Raw genomic sequence first — 7,195 nt, 5'->3', positions numbered from 1 at the left:
AAATAAATAAACATGATACATTTAAATAAATAATTTTTAAAAATCGTTTAGCTTGTTCATAGGAGTGTACCACTTAAAGTTGCTCATACGTCTTTAACTAAAAAAACAGACTGGCTACACATCTTGAAGGTGTGCTAATCATGCATTAACATTGCTGCTTTTGAAATGTGACATTTCATACTGCATAAAACTGCATGCAGTAATAATAATAGCAATTAAAACTACGAGCAGTAATTATAGGGGCCTTGCACCTTTCAACCCGTTGAGATGTGCTGCATTGGAAGTGTGATGGCGTCTAGGCCTGCTGCAGTTGAGGGAATATCCTGTTGGCATTGAGATGTCTTACATCCTGTTTTCTAATAAGACTGTTGGACAAATTAGTTCCTTATTACTTCCTCTAGGCCGCATCAAAGAAGACACAGTACTTATACATCATGTGGAATCGCTAATGAAATGTCATGTACATCGAATAATGTGTATCACCAAGTCACTACATGGGGCTGTGAGTGTGACCTGATAATGACGCATAGATGTTTCCAGACTTGGCCGCTAATCAACCATGTGATGTTTGGCACAGATTGGACAATGTACACTTATGATACACTTAAAGTTTGTGTATTAAAGTTTGGATTGATTTAGGGGTGTCATAACAACTGCAAATTGATGACAGATGTAATGCTTAAAAATGAACTTGTGTCAGTGTAAACAAAACAATACCGTAAATAACTGTGTAATTGTCCTTTTTGTGTGCTTTTATACAGTTAAAATAATATGTTAGTCTCACCACCTGCAGGTACTTGTGTTTTAATTTTAATTTGTTAAAAATGTAAATAAGCATTGTGATAATATCATTTTTACTTGAAGCACTTTCATCCATAAAAGTATTTGGGTCACACTCCAAGGGTGTGGACTAAGAACTCATTGTCTCCACCACACTGATCTGTAATTCATCTTTGAAATTGGCATAGTTGTGCTGACGCTGTGTTTACATTGTTGTGCTGATAAAAAATAAACCCAGATAGGAAACAATAGCTGAAGCTATGTTAGGACAAAGATGTTGTCAACCTAAATTTGATCAATCAACATGAACACTAATGTTAATCACTTTTACACTCTTGGTTATTAACCAGTCCCAGATTTCATCAGTTTGTTAACACTGATCCGAAATTTATTTCACGTTGACCGTAATGATGATTTTTCAATGTCATCTCTCTGCGATCTGTCTACAGACAGACCTATCTTCAAATTTAAGCTGCTTTTTGATCTCATCTGAATGTTGAAAGTTTGGTGACCTTGTATTGTTATGTTGCTGATAAAAATCTGTCCACAGACATAACTGATAAACAGCTGCCAAAGCAAATACTTCCCCACACAGTATTTGTGCTTAGTCTGTTTCAAATTAGCACATTTGTCCATTAGAGTGCCTATACAGATACCAGCACAGAGGGCTGTCAAGGTGTAAATAATGCCAGTGTACAAGCTGTGTCATGCCATGATTCTTATTAAGAGGCTAAATATCCAAACCTACATGACCCTGTGTGAAAAAGCGATTGCCCCCTAAAACCTAATAACTGGTTGGCGAGCCTTTGCAGCAACAACTCTACTCAAGTGTTTGCAATAACCTGCAATGAGTCTTTTACAGCACTGTGGAGGAATTTTGGCCCCTCATCTTTGCAAAATTGTTGGAATTCAGCCACATTGGAGGGGTTCGAACATGAACTGCCTTTTCGAGGTCATGCCACCGCATCTCAATCAATGACAATCACACAAAGAAACAGGAAATCAGGAAGGGGCGAACACTTTTTCACACCACTGTAGTATCTGACACACTGAGTGTTGTTCCAGACAAACAACCCCTAAGTTTGCATGGGCACCCAATGTATTATGATCCATAAAATTATTTATTTGTGTGTACCATTTTCCAGCTTTGTGTAAAGGAGAGTTTTTTGTCCATACATTCAGCAGAGAGACAACGGAGGGAGGAGTTTAGGGTGATGAAAGGCCCAAACGAATCAATGTTTTTTTCTTTTTTCTAACTATCTCATCAAAGGTCTTCCAATTGATCCCAGACTTTGATCTTTCTAAACCTAACCAGCTTTGTTATGTGCCTGAACGACACCAAGAGGCAATGCCACTATCTACGATGTTCTGTTTATTTCCATAAGGATTCTACTTGTTGATATTTTAGAAATGGGTTTTTTTGTTTCTGCTGTAGTTATGTTGATTCCTTGTGTTTATTTTATTCTGCCAACCTTTTTGTTCTTGTAATTCTTACTCGGTGTAAGTTATTTCCATGTTATGTGACTTACTGTTTTGTTTTAGGAGTCCTTTGTCTCTTGTTTCTGTTTTCAGTTTTACTTCCTTCATCTTATTTCCATTGATTAGTCTAACCTGTACCTTGTTTTTCCCAGCTGCGTCTCAACTCCCTTATTGGCCCTCAGTGTATTTAAAGTTTTGTCTCTCCTGTGCTTTTCGCTGGTGTGCCTGTTTACCTGACTTGTGTGTTCCTGTTTTTATTGTTTCATGCTCTTCGCGTACTTCTTAGTTAGAGTTTAGTTTGTTGTGTTTAACTTCAAGCCCATCTGTGAGTCACACATTTGGTTCCTGTGTCTTGCTAGGATTATGAGAGAGTGTCCAATCCACAGGTCCAGTGCAGTCTGTGAAGCCTGAGCCAACGGGTCCTGTGTTACCAAAGCCAGTGTAGCCCTGAACTGTCCCTAAGTTTTGCTCTGGCCTAGGGCCAGCCCCCTCAGCTATTACTTGGCTTGGCCACCCAAACTGTCCTTCTGCTCTGTTTTACCCTTGGGCCAACCTCCTAAACTGTTTTACCTTCATTCCTGGAGTTTTTGCGTTTGTTTTTGCTTTGTGGGTGTAGGGGGATGTGGGGTGTTGGTGGAAGAAGGGGAAGGGAGAGAAGCACAAACATTGTATAATCAAGTGTTTGTGCTTCATTCAGAAAAAAGACATTATTATTATTATGAAACAGGAACTTTTGATTAAAATGTGTTCTCCTTGCAGATTCACAGCAATGTCTAGAGAAATACATATTTAAGAGTGATATTCTGGATATATAGTATTCAATTAAAATGTGTTTTCTCTTGTTACTTCCAGTAACAAATCACGACAGCAGTCGCCTCAAGGAGCTTTATATTGTAAGGTAGACCCTACAATAATACATACAGAGAAAAATCCAACAATCATATGACCCCCTATGAGCAAGCACTTTGGCGACAGTGGGAAGGAAAAACTCCCTTTTAACAGGAAGAAACCTCCGGCAGAACCAGGCTCAGGGAGGGGCGGGGCCATCTGCTGCAACCGATTGGGGAGAGAGAAGGAAAACAGGATAAAAGACATGCTGTGGAAGAGAGACAGAGACTAATAAGAAGTATGATTCAATGCAGAGAGGTCTATTAACACATAGTGAGTGAGAAAGGTGACTGGAAAGGAAAAACTCAATGCATCATGGGAATCCCCGGCAGCCTACGTCTATTGCAGCATAACTAAGGGAGGATTCAGGGTCACCTGGTCCAGCCCTAACTATATGCTTTAGCAAAAAGGAAAGTTTGAAGCCTAATCTTGAAAGTAGAGATAGTGTCTGTCTCCTGAATCCAAACTGGAAGCTGGTTCCACAGAAGAGGGGCCTGAAAACTGAAGGCTCTGCCTCCCATTCTACTTTTAAATACTCTAAGAACAACAAGTAAGCCTGCAGTGTGAGAAGTGCTCTAATAGGGTGATATGGTACTACAAGGTCATTAAGATAAGATGGGGCCTGATTATTTAAGACCTTGTATGTGAGGAGCAGGATTTTGAATTCAATTCTGGATTTAACAGGAAGCCAATGAAGAGAAGCCAAAACAGGAGAAATCTGCTCTCTCTTTCTAGTCCCTGTCAGGACTCTTGCTGCAGCATTTTGGATTAGCTGAAGGCTTTTCAGGGAGTTTTTAGGACATCCTGATAATAAAGAATTACAGTAGTCCAGCCTGAAAGTAATAAATGCATGAACTAGTTTTTCAGCATCACTCTGAGACAGGATATTTCTAATTTTAGAGATGTTGCACAAATGGAAGAAAGCAGTCTTACATATTTGTTTAATATGTGCATTGAAGGACATGTCCTGGTCAAAAATGACTCCAAGGTTCCTCACAGCATTACTGGAGGCCAAGGTAATGCCATCCAGAGTAAGAATCTTTTTAGGTATGGATGTTGTTTTCAGTGTTTTCAGTGGGAAAACGCTGAAAACACTACATCTAGAAGAACAGAATCAACCTTTGGAGATTTACTTACCTGGATGATTGAGAATGCATCAAGACATTATCAACAAAAATCAAAGATTAAAACTTGATGGTAACGTGTCTCATGAAAGCACCAGAAACATTAAAGTCATGTAAGACCCACGTTGATCTCCTGAATTGTGGCGAGATGTCACATCAATAACAGACTTCACTGCAATTCTATCATTCCTCACAGTGACTAAGTCCTGACTGCTGCTTCACACCCTTAACAAATGGGAATAACTGTCAAATTATTCATTAACCATATTATTCATCATCCTGTGCTTATAGGCAGGATCTGACTGAGTAGGAAGACTCACTCAGAGTATTTAATGGCACACACTGAAAATTAAGTTTTGCTGACATCACTTACAAAACATCCACAGAGGAAGTGATTCAAGATGATGTGGTAACCAGAGACCATAAAAGGTCAATCACATTCAGCACCTGAGATTACCAGTGTGAGCAGAGGATACCGTTGACTGACGTGTAGTAGGGTAGTACAAGTCCAAGGAAGGATAATGATTTCACTTAGTGGGTGAGACGTGAGAGTGAGGTTGTAATGAAAAAAAGCCAGTAATCATGCTTGTAACAATTCAAACCTACAGCCTAACCATATCTTCTTTTCGTTGCTCCCTTTAGGGGTTGAAACAGCAGATCATTTGCCTCCATCTCACCCTAGCATCCCTTTCTATCATACCAACCCTCTGCGTGTTCTGTAGTGTATCATAGTTCGTTTTTTTTACCATCTTAGTTTGTTTATATTTTCTTAGTTGCTTCACTTGTCGAATATGAGCTCCACAAAGGTATGATATACTGATGCACTGCAGCTGCCCGAAACATATGGCCTGGAGAACCCTGTGAGGGAGTGCACCCTTGAAGAGATCCTGACCTCTGCCCTCATGCATCACGGAAAACCTTTACCCAGCACTTGGTGTTCTGCAGGCACAGCCCTGTCAAACCAGAACTGCAGGTAGAATAATAATTACTTTCAACATAAAAGCATAAAAACAATACAAACAAGAATACAAAATGCACATATGATTTCTTAACTATAATTAAGAAATTTACATAAATATATAAGGCCTGCATCAGATTGGCGACCTGTCCAGAGTGTTTCCCACCTCTTGCACTAAGGTAGCTAGGATAGGCCCTATCCCTAGCGTCCTCCTCGGTAACACCAACCCTCTGCACATCCTCCTTCACTGCATCCATGAACCTCCTCTGAGGTTTTCTTCTTGTCCTCCTACCTGACAGCCAGGGGCGATTTTAGCCCATTTTGGGAGGTGTAAGTGACTGGCTGAAAACAGGACATATTAGCTGCATTTTACCTGCAGTTACTCTTTATATAGTTAGGTAGGAGTCAGACCATGTTCCTTTTTAGCTGAAAAACATTACACCAGGTAACCTGGTGTATTGAAAACGTGTTTTCCGACGATGTTTGCTACCCTACAATCCGTCCTGCTCTGTAGTAAAATCAGCGACATTTGACCGTCCTGTTGCTCCCATTGAAATGTATACAGCCTATTTAAAATCTAAAACTTAAAATTGTCCGTAGCTTCTGTTGTTACCACTGTCCTGTTTTTGTAAATGGATACTAACTAGCTAACTGACTGAATGCCCTTTAACCTTATAACTCCTGTGTGTGTGTGTGTGTGTGTGTGTGTGTGTGTGTGTGTGTGTGTGTGTGTGTGGTTGTGTACAGAGAGACAGCCAGGTTCATGATGGATATAAGGAAGTTTTTTTTCAAAAACAGGAGCCACATTCAGGTAAAAGTGTAAAATCAAATGATCCGTTAATCAAGGATTATGTTGGATCAGTGTTTCAATATTTATATCTTTTATTAGATGTTCATGTGGTTTGGTTATTTGCCTTTTGGTTGAAAGTACACTGAGAGAGGACTTTTCATTAGTGATCTTAATAGTATTTTTTTCATATTAATGTAATTTTTCATCTAATTGAATCCAATCTATTTGTGTATGATTGTCAGTCCAAAGAGGGAGAGAGGAAAGAGGGAACGTGAGGAGAAAGTAGAAGGTCAGGAAGAAGCAAGTAAGAAAACAGACAGGGAATACTAACAGGCAAAACAGAAACTGTTAAACTGGCAAAGAGAAAAAAACCTGATTTTACTCACACAATCAGGAAGTTGTGTCTCCCTGTATTAAAGCTGCTATACAGAATCTGCAAAACAAACTGGGTGAAACATTTTGACCCTCTTTAACAACATTCCAACATAACATTATCATTGATTGGGAGATTAAAATTAATGATATATTTTTATGTGGTTCAGCCACAACTCTACTAAAACCTCAGCCAGTAATAGGTGGGCCAACTTTTGGACCGTCCAGTTGTCTGTATGACTGCCGCAGTACGTGCACCACATTTGCGCACTGAATCAGAAAGTGCCAAACAGCCCTGGTGGAGTGAGGAGCTGTAAAGAGAAGCAGATGCTCTGTTTATATTCTAAAAATGTTTTAAGCTTGTTTCAAAGATTCTGTACAGCAGCTTTAAATGTTTTCCAAAAGCACACATACACTTATCAGTGTTTCTCAAACTTTTTACAGTGTGTACCACTGGGAAAATGTCAAGCTCTCCCAAGTACCACTATGAATGTATGAAACTCATAAATCTTACAACACAAAATTAGTATTATTAAATTAGTCAAATTAGTATCTGCAGTAAAGATTTTTACATACATTGTATACACTGTACCACAGGCAAAGTTGCCTCCATTTTTATATTTTTTTATTAATATTTTCTAATAATTTATTCGTAATAATTTATTCTGTTTTGGGAGTATTTTTTTATGTATCTGTATTATATTATACATACTCATTAAAAGTGAATCTCTGTCCAAAAAATGCACTCAGTTTACTTCTTACTCACTATGAGCATCATTCATTATCCTCCCCCAGTAATTAAGG

This window comes from Oreochromis aureus, linkage group 5, assembly GCF_013358895.1.
Source record: "Oreochromis aureus strain Israel breed Guangdong linkage group 5, ZZ_aureus, whole genome shotgun sequence".
NCBI lineage: Eukaryota > Metazoa > Chordata > Actinopteri > Cichliformes > Cichlidae > Oreochromis > Oreochromis aureus.
The sequence above is the reverse complement of the archived record's forward strand: the minus strand, read 5'-3'. Positions refer to the sequence as shown.